Genomic DNA, 18,186 nt, shown 5'->3' with positions numbered 1-18,186 from the left:
GCTTGATGTTGAATAGATATATCTGTTGAACTAGATTGTATCTGCAGACTTTTGATTGTGCAACTACAGTCTTTGGTTGATGCTTGCCTTAAAATATTTTTCTAGCACAAAATGTGTTACTTTTCTAGCACAAAATGTGTAACTTTCATCCTAAATGGGCAGAGCAACCTGCAAAAACACAAGAAAAATGGCAAGTTCAGGTATCTCAACTCCCACTCATGAAAATCAGGGGACAGAGCAGATAATGAATAATCCAGAGGAGAGTTCCCAAAAGCTCTACAAGCACTACTGGGAAACATGGTAAATGAAAATATTGAAAACCTGCAAAGGACTCCATATGCGCATGATAAGGAGAGAGAGAAGGCAAAAAAGGTCAATGCAGGAGTATCATGAGCGTGAGGAAGTTACTTAAATACTGATACAGGAATTGCGTGAGCAGCTTGAGAAGTAAAAGAGAAATAAAGGAATGGCATGAGCAGGTTGAGATCAGTCGAAGAGAAAGTCAGGAATGGTGTGAGCAGGCTGAAAACACTCAAAGACAACTACAGGAATTGTGTGAATGTGAGGAAGCTAATCAGAGTAATAGAGGAATTGAGAGAGCAAGATGAGAATACAGAAGGATCACCAAATACATTCATGGAATCCATAAACAGAAAGCTGAAAGGAATCAGAGAGACCACAAAGGGAATGCTGAATGGAACACAACAGAAGAAATGGGAGTCCAAGAAAACCATAACCAATCAACTTAGTGATTTGAGAATCAAAACTGAACATCAAATTAAGGAATGAAAGAAGTTCATACAAGATCTAAAACAAAGTTCAAACAAAGAATTTGAAGCCGTCAAGGATGACCAACTAAGAGGAAAAGAAATAAAAAAACAAAGTAGTGAGTCTTGACAGCAGGTTAGACCATGAAGAAGATTGAATCTCGGGGATTGAATACAGCCTAGATATTATAGAGAAAGACCAAGCAACCATACAAGGCAACTCCATGAAATATGATACATCTACTCAACACTTGAAAGACACCATCAGAAGGCCTAATCTGAGGATAATGGTTGTAGAGGAACACCTAGAGACAGAAGTTAATGGTCTAGGAAATTTGTTTAACAGGATCCTAGCAGTGAACTTCCCAAACATGCAAAAAGATAGGCCTGTTCAGATACAAGAAGCTTTTAGAACTCCAAACAAACCAGACCAGAAAAGGACATGCACCGTCACATCACAATCCAAACTGGATCAATTCAGACCAAGGAAAAGATCCTTAAAGCTGTCAAGGAGAAAAGATCAATCACCTACAAAGGGAAACCAATTAGAAACACTTCAGATTTCTCAGAGAAGACAATTAAAACAAGAAGAGCCTGGAATGATGTATGCCAAGCCCTAAAAACAAACAACTATTAACCAAGAATTCTGTGCCCAGCTAACCATTCCTGCATAACCACAGGTCAAATAAAATCTTCCATAGCAAAGAAAAGTTGAAACAATATACCTCCACCAAACGAACCCTACAAAATATTCTTAAATAGGTCCTACACATAGAAAACCAACAAGACCACAATAAAGGACAAGAAACCACAACCAAACTGAGAATCCAACAATCATAGGAAGAACCCAGTTGTTGCAGCCCCCAAGAAGGTGGATATAATGTCAGGAACTCCCAAATACCTCTAAGTACTATCTCTCAACATTAACGGACTTAACTCTCTAATTAAGCGACATAGACTGTCTAGTTGGATTAAAAAGCAAGATCCTTCTATCTGCTGCCTTCAGGAGTCACATCTTGCCCATAAAAACAAACACATTTTCAATGTGAAAGGCTGGAACAAAATCTACCAACCAAACGGCCCCCATAAACAGGCAGGAGTTGCAATCCTAATATCAAATAAAATGGACTTCAAATTAAAATTAGTGAGAAGAGATAAAGAAGGTCGCTCCATACTAATTAAGTGATCTCTCCTTCAGGAGGATATTACAATTCTAAATATCTATTCATCAAACAACGGAGCACCCAAATTTATGCAAGAAACACTACTTTCCCTCAAATCCCACATGGATCCAAAGACATTAATTGTTGGGGATTTTAACATACCACTTTCCCCACTAAATAGATCAACTTAGAAAAAACTCAACAGAGAAACCACAGAGCTAAACAACCGCATTAATCAATTAGATTTAACAGACATTTACCAAATATTTCACCCCACAGCGTCAGAATACACGTTTTTCTCAGCAGCATATGGAACATTTTCTAAAATAGACCACATTTTAGGACACAAAGCAAACTTGTCCAAATTCAGAAACATTGAAGCTATACCTTGCATTTTCTCAGACCACAATGGAATAAATTAGAACTCAACACTAAAAGCCACCAAAAAAATTCCTGTAACACGTGAAGGCTGAACAACACACTCTTGAAAGACCAGTGGGTCATGGAAGAGATTAGAAAGGAAATTCAAATGTTCATGCCATTCAACATAAATGAACACATAATATACCAGCTCCTCTGGGACACAGCAAAGGCAGTACTCTGAGGCCAGTTTTATAACTCTGAGTTCCTATATTGACAAATTGGAGAGATCTGCAACCAACAATTTAATGAGACATCTGAGCCTCCTTGATAAAGAACAGCAAGAGAAACCCCTATCCAGTAGATGTAAAGAAATAGTTAAAATTAAATGAATTAGAATAAAAAAAAAACATAAAAAGAATCAACAAAATTAAGAGTTGGTTCTTCGAAAACATTAAAAAAATTGACAGACCCTTAGAAATCTTATCAGAAAAAGAAGAGAACACACCTAAATAAATAAACTCAGAGATGAGAATGCAAACATCACAACAGAAACAACTAAGATTCAAAACATTATAAGGGAATACTTCTCAAAACTTTATGCTAATGTTTGAAAACTTGGCAGAAATGGACGTTTCCTAGCAAATATTGACGTTCCAAAACTAAACCAAGATGAGTTAAACCAGCTTAACAGGCCCATATCAAGCATTGAAATAGAAACAGCAATAAGAGACTTCCCATGTAAGAAAAGCCCAGGACCAGTTGCTTTTACAGCAGAATTCTACAAGGCCGTCAAAGCAGAGCTCACACCAATACTCCTCCAACTCTTCAATGAAATTGGACGAGAAAGTTCACTACCAAACACATTCTATGAAGCTATCAAAACCAGGCAGGAGCTCATCAAAGAAACAGAACTGTAGACCCATTTCTTTGAGGAATATTGATGCAAAACTTCTCTACAAACTTTTGGCTAATCAACTTCAACAATTCTTCCAAAAAATTATACACCATGATCAAACAGAATTGATTTCTGGGATGCAATGCTGGTTCAATATATGCAAATCAATTAATATAATTCATCACATCAACAGGAGAAAGGATAAGAACCATATAGTTACCTCAATAAATGCAGCAAAAGCATTTGACAACAACCAACACCCTTTATGATGAAGGTAATTGAAAAATTAGGAATCCATGGAACATTCCTCAATAAAATAAAGGCTGTCTATAACAAAACTACAGCCAGCATTATACTTAATGGTGAAAAACTTAAGCCATTTCCTCTTAACTCAGAAACGAGACAAGGATGTCCACTCTCTCCACTTCTTTTCAATCTAGTATTAGAACGCCTAACTACACCAATAAGTCAATATGCAAACATAAAGGGGATCCAAATAGGGAAAGAAGAAGTAAAACTCTCCCTCTTTGCAGATGACATGATCTTCTATTTCAATAATCCCATAGACCTAACTCCCAAATTACTCAAGCTGATTCAAAACTTTGTCAATGTAGCAGGGTATAAAATTAACCCTCAAAAATCAATGCATTCCAACAATGAAAAAAGGGTAGCTGAAATTAGGAAAGCAGCATCATTCCTAATAGACCCAGAAAAAAATAAAATACCCAGGAATTAAGTTATCCAAAGTAGTGAAGGACCTCGAAGATGAAAAATTTAAAAACTTGAAAAAGGAAATCAAAACAGAACTTAGAAAGTGTCAAAAACTCCCGTACTCCTGGATTAGAAAGATCAATATCGTGAAAATGGCAATACTTCCCAAGGCTATCTACAAATTCAATGCAATACCTATCAATATTCCACAATCATTCTTCAAGATAATAGAATAGGCAATGCAATAATTCATATGGAACAATAAAAGACCTCGAATAGCAAAAAGGCTCCTCAACAGAAAGAACAGTGCTGGCAGAATATCAATACCAAATTTCAAACTCTACTATAAAGCCATAGTAATCAAAACAGCTTGGTACTGGCACAAGAACAGACCTCAGGACCAATGGAATAGAATTGAAAACCCAGAAATGAACCTACAGACCTATAGCCATCTAATCTTCGATCAAGGAACTAAAAAAAATATAATCGAAGAAAGACAGCGTCTTCAGTAAATGGTGCTGGCAAACTTGGTTAACTACTTGTAGAAAACTAAAGCAATATCCATATATATCACCCTGTACCAGAATCAACTCCAAACGGACCAAAGACCTCGGAGTCAAAACAGACACTTCAAACATTACAAGATGGAATCGGAGAAACTCTGGGTCTCCTGGGGACAGGTCGAAATTTTCTTAATAGAAACCTAGAAACCCATCGAATCAAAGAAAGGTTGGACAAATGAGATTGCATGAAATTGCAGAGCTTCTACATGGCAAAGGATATAGCAGTATCAATAGAAACCCCACAGATTTGGAGAAGATCTTCACTAGCCTGACAAGGGTCTCATATCTAAAATATACCTGGAACTCAAAAAACTAAATCTCCCAACAACAAATTTTCAAAAAAAATTGCCCAATAAATAAGTGGGATAAGACTTATAGAGAAACTTCTCTGAAGGGGAAAGAAGGATGGCCAATAGACACATGAAGAAATGCTCAACCTCTCTAGCCATAAAAGAAATGCAAATCAAAACAACATTGAGATACCACCTCACCCCAGTAAGAAGGGCTATAATCAAGAACTGTAACAACAACAGATGCTGGAGGGGATGTGGACAGAAGGGAACTTTACTGCATTGTTGGTGGGAGGGTTAACTTGTTCAACCACTTTGGAAAGTAATATGGAGGTTCCACAAAAGACTCCACATAGAGCTACACTATGACCCAGCAATCCCACTTTGGGGCATTTAACCAAATATGCAAAAAAGACCATACCAAAGCTACCAGCACAACTATGATTATTGCAGCATTATTTACCACAGCTAAGAAATGGAACCAACCCAGATGCCCCTCAGTAGATGAATGCATCAAGAAAATGTAGTATATATACACAATGGAATTCTATGCCTCCATCAAAAAGAATGACATTGCCCCATTTGTTAGGAAATGGAAAGACATGTAAAAATTATATTAAGGGAATTAAGCCAGGCACAAAGATACATAGGTCCCATGGTTTCCCTTATTTGCAATAACTAGTACATGTCTGAGTCAAGCAGAAAACGTCAGATAAGTTGATGTTAGGGAAATGAACCATAAGATATGTATTCAAATGTTTTTTTCTTTCATCCTATTGTCTCTAACACATTTATAAGACTATTTCTTCATTGCTTTTTATGTCCTTCTCCCACGGTATAACCCCCGCTTTCACTGTATTTGATGTTGGTATAATTTGTGGAGGGGGAGGGGAAAAACAAATCGTTTACATAGGTATACAGGTGAACCCACTGCAACAATGAGACGTACAAGCAGTTATGTGGAAGATGAACTTTACAAATTTGTTAGGCTGTGGGGGAAGGAGGATTGGGGGGGCCAGAGGATAGGATGGGAAGGGGAAACAAAGGAGGAGGCTACAATGCTTGATAAGAAATGTACTCATTATCTTGCCCATGTAATTGTAACCCCTATGTACAGTATTTTCACAATAAAAAACATACTGCAAAAAAATTAGGGGACAGTGTTATTCGATTTTCCATGAAAAAAGATTGATAAAAAATTAAAGACAGATATAGATCCCACTTGGAAATGTGAAAGTAAGTGGACTGCCCATATGTTCAAGTCCTAATACTGGCCCACAACCATACATTAAATTAGTTTTTGTAAGTCTTTTATTGTAAAAATACTTTACAGAGGTGTTACAGTTAAATGAGCAAGGTCATGAGTACATTTCCTTTCAAGCATTGTAGCCTCCTCCTTTGTTTTTCCCCTACCTTCCCTTCCCTGCCACCTACACAACAACTCAACTCACCTCCAAATATGCAGAGATCGTTTTTAATGTAGTGTTTGTATATCACATTTTTACAATGGGTTAACCTGTATGCCTATTTAAACATTTTCTGTTTTCCCTTACCCTCCCCAAATTATAGAAATGTATATACAAGATGCAGGGCACCAGAATCAAATACAGTGAAAACAGGGATTGTACCTTCTGGGAGGATCATATAAAGTAACCAGAAATAACATGGTACCGTATGAATACATTAGAAACAACAACAAGAAAGGAAAAACCACTTGTGTCCCTAACTTGGTGTTCATTTCACTTAACTTCATCTTATCTGGTCACTTGTACATAGCTTTTGACCTTTTCTGCTTGTCCTAGGCATATACTAGTTATGGCAAATAAGGGAAACCATGGGACCTATGTTTCTTTGGGCATGCCTTACTTGACTTAATATAATTTTTCCAAGTATTTCCATTTCCTAACAAATTGGACGATATCATTCTTTCTGATAGAGACATAGAATTCCATTATAGATAGATAGATAGATAGATAGATAGATAGATAGATAGATAGATAGATAGATAGATAGATAGATAGATAGATAGATAGATAGATAGATAGATAGATATAGATATAGATATAGATATAGATACATCTCTCTCTTTATATATATATTTATAATCACCTTTCTTGATCCATTCATCTACTTAGGGCCATCTGGGTTGGTTCCATATTTTATCTATGGTAAATAATACTGCAATAAACAGCGTTTTGTTGGTAGCTTTAGTATGGCCTTGTTAGTGATCATTTGTGTAAATGCCTGAAAGTCGGATTGCTGGGTCATAGGGGAACTCTATGTGGAGTCTTTTGAGGAACCTCCATACTGCTTTATAAAGTGGATGAACAAGTTTTACACTCCCACCAACAATGCAGTAGAGTTCCCTTTTGGCCACATCGCCTACAGCATCTGTTGCTATTAAATTTCTTCTTTATAGCCATTCTCACCGGGGAAAGTTGAATCTCAATGTGGTTTTGATTTGCAATACTTTTATGGATAGAGAAGATGAGCATTTCTTCATGTCTGTATTGGCCATTGTTATTTCCTCTTCTGAGAAGTTTCTCTTTAAGTCTTTAGCCCACTTATTTTATCAGGCAGTTCTTTCTTTGATACTTTTTTGTTGGAGAATTTAGTTTTTTGAGTTCCAAGGGTATTTTAGATATGAGACCCTTGTCTGTTGTATGGCTAGTGAAGATCTTCTCCTAACCCATGGGCTTTTTTTTATTGATTTTGCTAGCTATGTCCTATGTCATGCAGAAGCTCTGCACTTTCATGCAATCCCATTTGTGCAACCGTTCTTTGATTTGTTGTGTTTCTAGTTCTCTATTAAGAAAATTTCTGCCTATGCCAAGGAGACCTAGGGTTTCTCCTATTCCATCCAGTAATGTTATTAGGGTATCTGCTTTGACTCTGAGGTTGATCATTCATTTTGTAGGCCAAAACTTGGGTTTTTTCCATCTTTTGTGTTCATAGGAGTGTCTGTATTTTGTGGAAACAGGCTGCTTTACAAGGTATCATTCCGGGTTATGTAGTAGTTATTACATGGCTCCATGTAAGTATTGTGTAATGACATTGAGCTTTCTAATGATTTACCTACATAAATCTATTAATGTTAATTGTCATGAAGAATGTCAAACCTCCATTTTTGTGCCCATCTCCATCGTTGCTCTCCCTATTGTCTAGCAGTTTATATCACCGTCAGTATAACTGAAGCTGGCACATGGAACAGACATGGACTCTATGGATCCTGGCTGTTAATGGTCCCAAGTACAGCAAATATCAGAATCAATGAGATCAAAGCAGTTGTCCCAGGTGCCTAATTGTATGAATGTCCTTGGCTTCCAATAGACTCACCTGCCTCTGTCCGAAGCGTGGTAATGGTTTATCGCCATGAAAGCTTACACGGAAGCTTAATTTCTCAGTGTAGCCATGTCAGGAGGTGGAACTTTTAAGAGAGATTTCAGTCATAAATGGGTTAATACAATCTCATCAACTCTCTAGGGACTAACATTATCACTGTTAACAGTTTTTGAAAGCAACCTATGCCCCTTACTCCCTGTCATTCTAGCACATGCTATGATGCCAAGATCTTCTGTGATATGATTCACCAAGGGGACCTTGTCCCAGGTGCTACCATGCAATTTAGACTTTCCAGCCACTACTATTGTGATTGAAATAGACCTTTTATTCCTTATGAAGTGTACAGCTTCAAGGATTTTGTTAAACCATAACAATATGGACTAAGATGCTATTGTTTTTATCTTTTTCATGGAACTGATGATTAAACTGAGGGCCTTACACTTACTAGGCATATATGGTACCAGTGGAGCCAGCATGCCCCCAATCAATTTTTTTTCAGCTTGCTTTTCATATATGGTCTTGTGCTGACTTCACTCAAGCCACCCTAAGTACCCCACCCTCCTATAACTCTACCTCCCAATATCTGGGATTACAGGCCTGTGACACCACAGTTTGCCTGTTAGAATATGCTATTCTTTTGGGGAAAGAGATACAGACCCTTGAGATGCCTATGTGGGGTTTGTGTGTGTGTGTGTGTGTGTGTGTGTGTGTGTGTGTGTGTGTGTGTGTGTGTGTGTGTGTATTCAGGAGAACTGTTCTTGGTGATTTACTTAGTACTGAGGGAGAGTCTTCCTGAAGAATCTGTATTCTTCGTTCCTTTCACTGAAAAAGAAATGCTTCTCTGCGTGCAAGTGTCTCTCAACTGTAATCCTAGCTCTTCAGAATGCTGAGATTTGGGGATAACATTGTTAAACCAGGTGATCCAGGAAAAGTCCATGACACTCTTATCTCCATTTAATCACCAAAAAAGTTAAAAATGGAGCTGTGGCTTAAGTAATAGAGCAATATGCTTGAGGAAAAATATACGAATAGCACCTAGACTCTTATTAAGGCTCAGGACCAGCACCCGTACAAAATCTCCAGATCACACTTATGCCATTACAAGTCGCCATTATGTCTACTGGATTATTTCTACAGGACAGTTGCAATGTAAAAAAAAAAAACCTTTTATTTCTTCATAAGATATGTTCTTTCTGGACCAGCTTTATGCCCCATTTTTCTTGCTGGAATGATGTCTTGATTTTGAAGTAGAGGAAATATTCAGTGCGGAATCCCTCCCTTATCCATTATTAACATGTTCTCTCTTTTATTTTTTGGCAGTCTTTGGCAATGAACTCAGGTCCTGGGCACTGTCACTGAGCTTCTTCTTTGCACAAGGCTAGCACCATATGCACAGCGTAACTTCTGGCTTTTTTTTTTTATAGGAGCCAACAAATATAGAAACGTAAACCACCAGACTAGAAATTGATAGAATGGATTTTGTTATAGAATAGAGTGTATGCACAAGATTAGGCATATGATAGTAAGTCATTTCCCAAAACATTGAAAGCAAAAGCGTAATAGTACAAGAAATCATATTTAGAAATGGACTATGCCACTCAATGGACAGGTAGATCAGGAAAATAAAACTGTGCATTTTCCCTTCTACATTTGATTCATATCCCCTCACTAAATTATCTATGATTGGTTCAGTTGCTGCCATAGTACCTCTCTGGTGGCTCCACTGTGATTCACTTTATTCTACTGAACCAGAAATGGAGGAGAGACGGACCACAGCACATTTGCTCGTTTCTCAATGAGCAGTGATTGGCAGGGGAGTTTTAAAATGCTACCCATGTTCTTGGTTGCCTAGTACCACCTTGGATTCCAGATTAAATCCTGGTAAACAGATACAAAAGTTACATGTAGTTTATTGTTCCAGATTCACAGCTAAAGAGGCAGATGGGAAATTGGAAGGGTTTGGTGTGAAAGCCACAGGTTTATGCAAAGCAGAAATCAAAGGATGTGGAGATGAAGCAAGCTATCTTGGAGGAAAAGGAGAGACATTTGAAGGTGATGAGCACCTCGACAGTGAAGACAGAGCAAGTGCTCTTGACCATTTCAAATGAGCTCCCAGAATGCCAGGGTAAGAAGTGAGAGCTTCCCAGAGCACTGCTGCTGAGCACTCGTCAGATCCTTTGCTATCATGATAATTGATTTTAGAGAGGAGCAGTGAGGTTTGTAAAAGTTGATTGCAGCTTACTATGTGGAGCCTGTTCTGCAGCATTGTGGAGTGTGGTCCCTCAGGATGCTTAGGGCAAAGATCCTATAGCTCATGTCAAAGAATGCAATCTACTTGGAGTAGACATTTATGGATGGCACATGCCTCATACCAACATGCTGACAATGAGCTGGTAGCAGTAGTTCTCTAAAGATCTAACAGCAAAAACCGGAGAGGGAATTCCTGAGCTCTACACCACAACAGTCTACCATGCCAATTGCTTCTATCCTAGTACTGGCTACCCAGTTTGCACACCCATGACCTTGTTACCCTGATTGTGCCACATCCTAATCCCTCACAATTTTTAGTCTTTCACTTTGTCTTTGGATTCCTGTCCCTGATAAACTGTCTGGATACCTGTATTAGGTACCCCAATCCCTTCTAAACTCTTTCTGCAACCCAATATCCTGCCAATGCAACTCAGTGATTAGTCACAATTCCCCTTTCCTTGGTATCCTAATCTCTGCTACTCTGTTCTGCTACCCATAATTCATAACACCATGGTTCCAGCCACCTGATCCCTGACACCCCTGTTGCTGATACCCCCTTCCCTAACCAAACAGGGGAAGAATGGGAACAGCCAGTTGAAAAGGGTACTGCTGTCCTCTTGCAGACACATTGGGACAAGTTATTCCTCAGGTATTTAACGTGAGGGACTAACTGGAGGTGGAAATGAAAAAGGTTACTCAGAGGTGACTAAAATCTAGGGACAATGACATATCACTGGTTGATAGGAAAAGAAAGGCCCAAAGAGAAAGTTAATGAAAAAAGAAAATTTTACAAAAAATATTGGAAATTATACAATAGGTTTAGCTTATTCTTTTCTAGTAGTGATCTGAATTATTTTTTGACATAGATATATCACTGTTTTACAGTTTAAAAATTATATGAAAATGCACATTTATGTGGTGCTTATTCATAGAATATTTGCATATAATCACGTTAATGATATTCAATATTTTATGTTCTATGATATTTTCATGAGTCTGCCTTTGTCAATATGAATTGAGCTTTCTATCAATAAATGGAATTTCATTGTCTAATATTAGAAGATTACTGATCCTAGTACCGAAATAAAAGCTAGAACAGGAAAATTGAATAAAGCTACATATTTGAAGGGAGGGTCAGTGGTAAGTGCTATGATGAAAGAGAAATTCTTCACCATGTAATCTGCGAAGAATAGAATGTGTTTTGTTGAATTATACTGTATTTAATCTTCTTAGAAAGCAGAACATTATCTTTATTCTTGCTTTATGGAAACTCTTGAATGAATGGTTTACAAAAATTATCAATATCAATTTGAAAATTCACTGATGTGAGTTATCAGATTATCATTATACTCAAAGCTGTCTTGAGATGCAGGCAGTCTGAATTCCTTTTCTATGAAATTAATGGAATAGTCTTACTTTGGTAGGGATGAACAGTCCTTGACACTTGTTCCAAAACAAGAAAGATACTGAAGAAAAAAAAAAAGAGTAAGGAGACCTAAGGCTGCTGAAATGAGCATATATCCCATTTGGACTTAAAAGGGTTTTTGTGCAAACAATAAGAATTTCATCTTAATAATATATTCCAAAATGTATGTGCTATGTGATACCTTTTAAATGTAATATTTAATGCTGTTTGATTACTTGGAGACAAAATTTTACAGAAAACCTTAAATTCCAAAAAAACTGCAATGCTCCAATAAACACCTAGAATAAATATATTTTAAAAATTCAGACAGATTGTAGGAAGATGACAGCACACTCACAGGTAGCCCCACTAAGTGTCTCTTACCAAAAGAGCCACACTTTACATCAAGAGATCCACTCCAATCAAACTTTAAATACCTAAAGGCTTTTTCTACTACAAAAGGTCTATCCAGCAGGCAAATAAATACAAGGCAAAAGAGAAGCAGTAAATGGGGCTCCTCCAGAGCAGCTGCACCACGTAACTCCACGCCATGCTGCCCTGGGACTTTCTGTATACTATAAACGGAGGAACACCCAAAAGCTGAAGAAAGTGCTCAATACTAGACCCGCAGAAATTTAGGAGGGAATCTGGTGAAATGTTGGAAAATGCCCTCACAAACCCTCCCTCCCCCCAGAGTGGCTACAGGGAAGGAGTGAATTAAGCAAAACGACCACCATTACAATTGCCATAAATTGGCACCACCAGCTAAGCACCCAAATCAGCTTGTACCTGCAGCACTGGCAGGATCCCCGTGAGCCCCCCCCTCCAACTCCGCACAAGGTCCCCAGCAAACCACAGCTGCAGGCAATCAATTGCTATATGCTCTGCTGTCAATTGCCCTGCTGGCAACTGCCCTGCCGACTGTACACTTTTCTGGGACCAGCTCTCTCCCTGCTGCCACCCTGCGCAGACCCCAGGCTCTCATAGCTGCTGCACCATGAAGCTGTTGCAGGCATCTCTGCTGACACACCTAGTAGCCACAAGCCTAAACCTCCAAGGCTGCCCAACACCACGCACCACCTCCTACCACATCTGCTGCAGACCAGCATGGACTGCCTCAGTCCACACTAGCCTGCTGCACCAACCTCCACCCAGTCCTCCCAGTGCCAAGAATCCCCACGCTGCAACAGAGGAGACCCTTCAGAATCAGCAGAGCCACCCTCCCCCCACACACACACCTGGACCTGCTAATACCCAGACCCTCTGACTGAGAACTGGCCAACTCCATCTTACCCACCACAGCACAGGCTCTGTGGTCCAACACACTGCCAGCTACAGACCTTGTGTGTAACACAATGGGGTCCACTCCCTGGGGGTGGCAATTCCCTGTAGAATCCCAAAGCCCCCTGACACAAGCCCCCTTCCAAAAGGGAAGGATCACATCAAAACAGAACACAGAAAAAAGCTCTGTTCCTAAGGCTCTTGTGGCTATCTTGGAAAGCCTGGGAACCCAACTCCAGGTCTATGATAGCGGTCTACAAACCTGAAACCCAAAAAAAAACCTCCCTGCCAATGGGCCTGAAAGTGGGACTCTATATAGCAGGCACCCTCCTCCATCAAAAGACCATCTGCTTCCAACTGTAGAGAGCTGCGAGAGGCCGCACCTGGAAGATGGCGCCAGCTTCCGCCCTCCGCCTTCCCGATGGCGAGTGCTCTCGTGGTAAACAACTCCTTATATGGCTAAGGCAAAGAATCTGGCTTGCTTCCGCGCACCTGAACCTATTGGTGGTTCCCACGTGGCGTATCAGGGTTGGCTACCCAGCGGGTACTTAAGGCTGTGGGGAATTCTCCCCGGGGTTGGGGTCAGAAGATTACTCAAAGGTCCTGAATAAACTGCAGAGAGAAGAGTTCGGTGTCGCGACTTCCTTGCTGGTCGAGGCGGTAGCGACACGTGGTGGCCCGTACGGGGAACTCAGCCATAACCCCAACGAGGACTCAGAACTCTTTGTGGTCAGGGTGGTGCACTGGTAAGTTCCCAGGTAAAAGGGGAATCCCCGACAAAAGCGGGGGTAAGTCCCCAGGTAAAAGGGGAATCCGCGACAAAAGCGGGGGTAAGTCCCCAGGTAAAAGGGGAATCCGCGACAAGAGCGGGGAGTAAGTTCCCAGGTAAAAGGGGAATCTGCGACAAGAGCGGGGGGGGGGGGGGGTAAGTTCCCAGGTAAAAGGGGAATCTGCAACAAGAGCGGGGGAGATTTTTGCTCTTCTCTGTAGATAAAGAGAGAGCGAGAACCCGGGGCTAGTCAATAGAGTAGCCAAAAGTGAAAGTAAAAGTTTGTTTACCAGCTTTAAATGTTTAAAACATGGGCACTTCTTCTTCGCACCCAATTGTTTTGGCTCTCAATGAACTACTGCACTCAAAAAAGTTAAAAATAAAAAAGAGTACTTTAGAGAGATTTTTGAATGAATGTGACATCGTTGCCCCGTGGTTCTCTGTCTCCGGAAGCCTCACGGTGGCCTCTTGTGAGAAACTAGGGAGGGACCTAGATTTTGCCTCTGAACAAGGAACGCTTAAGAGCGGAGTGAGACCAATATGGAAACTGATAAGAGGCTGTCTCAAGGACCAGCGTTGCAGTGAGGCGGTAGAGAATGGTCAGGCCGCCTTAGAAATGCTGCAGGAAGAAAGATCGGAAAGGGCAGACAGCGAAAAAGAGGAGAGCGGGGGGGGGGGGGGTTATACCCCGATTTTGCCGAACTAAAGACCTCTGAGTCTACAGACTCAGAGGAACTACAATCACTCATAGAACAAATAGAAAAAACAAAGATAAGAAAGAGGAGGAAAGGGAAGGAGAGAGAGGACCCAGATAAAGATGAATGCACGCCCTTCGTGCACCGCCCCACACCTTCGGCCCCTCCGCTCTATGCGGAGGAGCCCGGAAGTGGCAGCCCCGGCTGTTCTTTCAGCCCAGGCATGTGGAAAGCGGTCAGAACCGAGTTACATCTAGCCTGTCCAATATTTCAGGATCCACAGGGACAGCGGTATCATGAACCCTTAGATTTTAAGGTTATAAAATCTTTAGCTGAGTCTGTGCGGACATATGGAATCACAGCCTCCTTTACTGTAGCCCAGGTGGAGGCCCTAAACAGACATTGCATGACACCCGGTGATTGGAGTGGGCTCGCACAAGCTTGCTTGAGCCCAGGTCAGTATTTAGATTGGAAGGCCTTTTTGATTGAATTTGCTAGTGAAGAGGCTGCAGCCAATCAGGCTGTGGGGAACCCAGCTTGGGACAGAAATATGCTGCTTGGACAGGGGAGATTCGCCAATCAGCAGATAGGCTACCCGCTTCAAGTTTATGAACAAATCAATAAAATTAGCATAAAGGCATAGAAGGCCTTACCAAATAAAGGCGAGGTGAGTGGCAATCTCACCAAAATCCTGCAGGGCTCTATGGAGCCGTTTTCGGACTTTGTTGCCCGTATGGTCGAGGCTGCTGGCAGAATTTTTGGTGACCCAGACGCAGCCATGCCATTAATTAAGCAGCTTGTTTACGAGCAGTGCACTAAGGAATGCAGAGCCACCATAACCCCATATAAGAATAGGGGACTAGAAGCATGGATAAGAGTTTGCAGAGAGCTGGGTGGACCACTAACTAATGCTGGATTAGCTGCTGCTGTGGTGCAATTAACCCAGAAGAAAGGGGCTGGGAAGGTGGCTCAGTGGTGGAGCACTTGCCTTGCATGCTGAGGCCCTGGGTTCGATTCCTCAGCACCACATAAGCAAAAAGAAAAAAGCCAGAAGTGGCACTGTGGCTCAAGTGGTAGAGCGCTAGCCTTGAGCTGAAGAGCTGAGGGACAGCGCCCAGGCCCAGAGTTCAGGCCCAGGAAAAAACCTATTTAAAAAATGCTGCAAATTTGTCTAAACAGTTGTCTAGTTATCTTTTAGGTAATTGAACTGGGGAGTTCGACAGCCTGATGGAACAGCTCAGGGTTGCCATCGTCATGGTGAACTCGACCCGAGTGGATGCCGGATTGGCGGAGGGGTTGTCTTCATGGATCTCCGCTGCTATGAATCATCTTAAGGAATGGGCGGGTTTAGGAGCCCTGACAGGCCTTCTGGTGTTAGCCTCCTTGTCTGTGGTGCATTTGCCAAATTAGAGGTTCTCAGCGTCGCATGCAGCCATGATTATCCAAGCCTTTACAGTCATTGGAGCAGGTCATTCCCCCCAAGCGTGGCTTGCCACCCTAAAACAATGAACACAGATTGCAAAGCCAAAGTACTGCAGTCGAGAGGCATGAGTTTTGCCCTTGAGGAGAGCATGTTTGATTGCACACGGGTACAATTCGCCTTTTCCCGTCCTTGTGAAAAACGAATCAATGGACAGGCTGAGTCATCCCTAGAGAAGGTACCCTCTGGGAGAAGGCTTGTATGCAGTCCTTGCATTGCACATCAGGGATCAGACCTCTGTTCTCATCTGTGTTCTTTAAACAAAAAAGGGGGAACTGTAGAGAGTTGTGAGAGGCCGCACCTGGAAGATGGCGCTGGTTTCCGCCCTCCGCCTTCCCGATGGCGAGTGCTCTCGTGGTAAACAACTCCTTATATGGCTAAGGCAAAGAATCTGGCTTGCTTCCGCGCACCTGAACCTATTGGTGGTTCCCACGTGGCGTATCAGGGTTGGCTACCCAGCGGGTACTTAAGGCTGTGGGGAATTCTCCCCGGGGTTGGGGTCAGAATATTACTCAAAGGTCCTGAATAAACTGCAGAGTGAAGAGTCCGGTGTCTCGTCTTCCTTGCTGGTCGAGGCGGTAGCGACATCCAACCAAGTCACAAGGAATGTGGACTACAGCAAGGCAAACAATGTTCCACCTGGAAGCTGCTCTAAGGATTACAGGGAGAATAAAGCTCCCACAAAGAACCCGAAAACCCCATTCTTTAGTATTTTATTCTTGGACGGGATTTTTGCTTTGTTAATTTTTATGTCTGATCATTTGTTGTTCATTTGTTCTATGTGTAACTTATTTGTATTGTAATTTAGGATTTGCTATTTCACTTAATGCTTCTATTTTTCATTATTAGTTGGTTTCTTCTTCCACTTTCAAATTTTCTAATTTGTATTTTTTCTTCTTTCTTTTCTTCTCACTCCCTCCTTCTCCTCTCTCTCCACGTTATACTATTACTCCATCAGAACTACCCTGTCTAGTTCTATATACAAAGTAAGGCCTCCATTTATGTATGTAAAAAATAATTACAGGAGTTAACTTAGATTAAGCAACTCTCCAATAATATCTAAATGATCTTTTTCTAATCTCAGCAAGTCTCCCAAATACACTTATACATAAGTTATTTTTCTTATCTTTATCTCGATCTCTAAGCTACTCCCTACCTAACCTTTCTTTGATTTCTTTTCAACCTCTTACACTCAATAACAAGATATTTATTCTCCTATTGCTACATATACCCCCAATCTGTTCTTCGCCCTCTACTATCATTATACTCAAGTTCTCTTCAGAACTTAAGTTCATATCTCTCCAATCACACCCTTCACATCCCTATCTGATCCAGCCCATTGATCCCTAATGACTTATACCTGACCCAACTAGAGTTGGTTCTATATATGACTACAAAATTGATTCCATTTGACTACTTTCAGTACAAGGGGCCCCTCTTAACTCTAAGGAGCAGACTAATTAGCCAAACTTAGATTGTCTCAAAAGTTACTACTATATGTAATGTCGATGCCAAAGCCACAATATTCCCTCCAAGCAAAGAAAAAGAGAGCTAAATAGGAAAACGTCTACCCATAACTTTGAAACTCTAAGATCTACACATCTACATGACACCAGGTTGGCTTCTCTCATAAATGACTGTCCTACTGTGGTACCAGTGTGGTTCTTGTCTCCAAATGGGTAGAACTAACTGAAGAAACACAAGAAAATAGCCAATCAACAAACCCCAACACCATCTTCACATAAGCAAGCTAGAGAGCAGTCCCAGAATTACCTACATGATAAAGTTAAAGATATATTAAAAGTATGGCTGATATACCTGCTGAATGAAAAATTGGACACCTTACATAGAGTTATCAGAACGAAATGAGGCCAACTAGAAGCTAATAGGTGATTTCATGGCCTCAACAAATAAAAAGATAGAAGAACTCCAGCAGAGGGAGAAAGAATCAAATGAAAAGTTAGGAACCCAGATTAAAGAGTGGAAAGAAAAGTAGGATAAACAAATCCAGGAGGTAAGGCAATCTATTTAAGACTTGAAAGCAAACTTTAATAAGGAACTGGCCACCATTAAGAAAGACCAGCAAGAAGAAACGGAGTTAAACACCAAAGTTAAAAGCCTTCAACATAGAATGGAGGAGGCCGAAGAAAGAATATTGGTGGCTGAAGACAGTTTAGACTCCATAGAGAAACAAAACTAAGAAGCATGACAG

This window comes from Dipodomys merriami, unplaced genomic scaffold (assembly GCF_024711535.1).
Source record: "Dipodomys merriami isolate MVZ:Mamm:240054 unplaced genomic scaffold, mDipMer1.0.p SCAF_61, whole genome shotgun sequence".
Lineage (NCBI taxonomy): Eukaryota > Metazoa > Chordata > Mammalia > Rodentia > Heteromyidae > Dipodomys > Dipodomys merriami.
Note: the sequence above shows the minus strand (reverse complement) of the source record.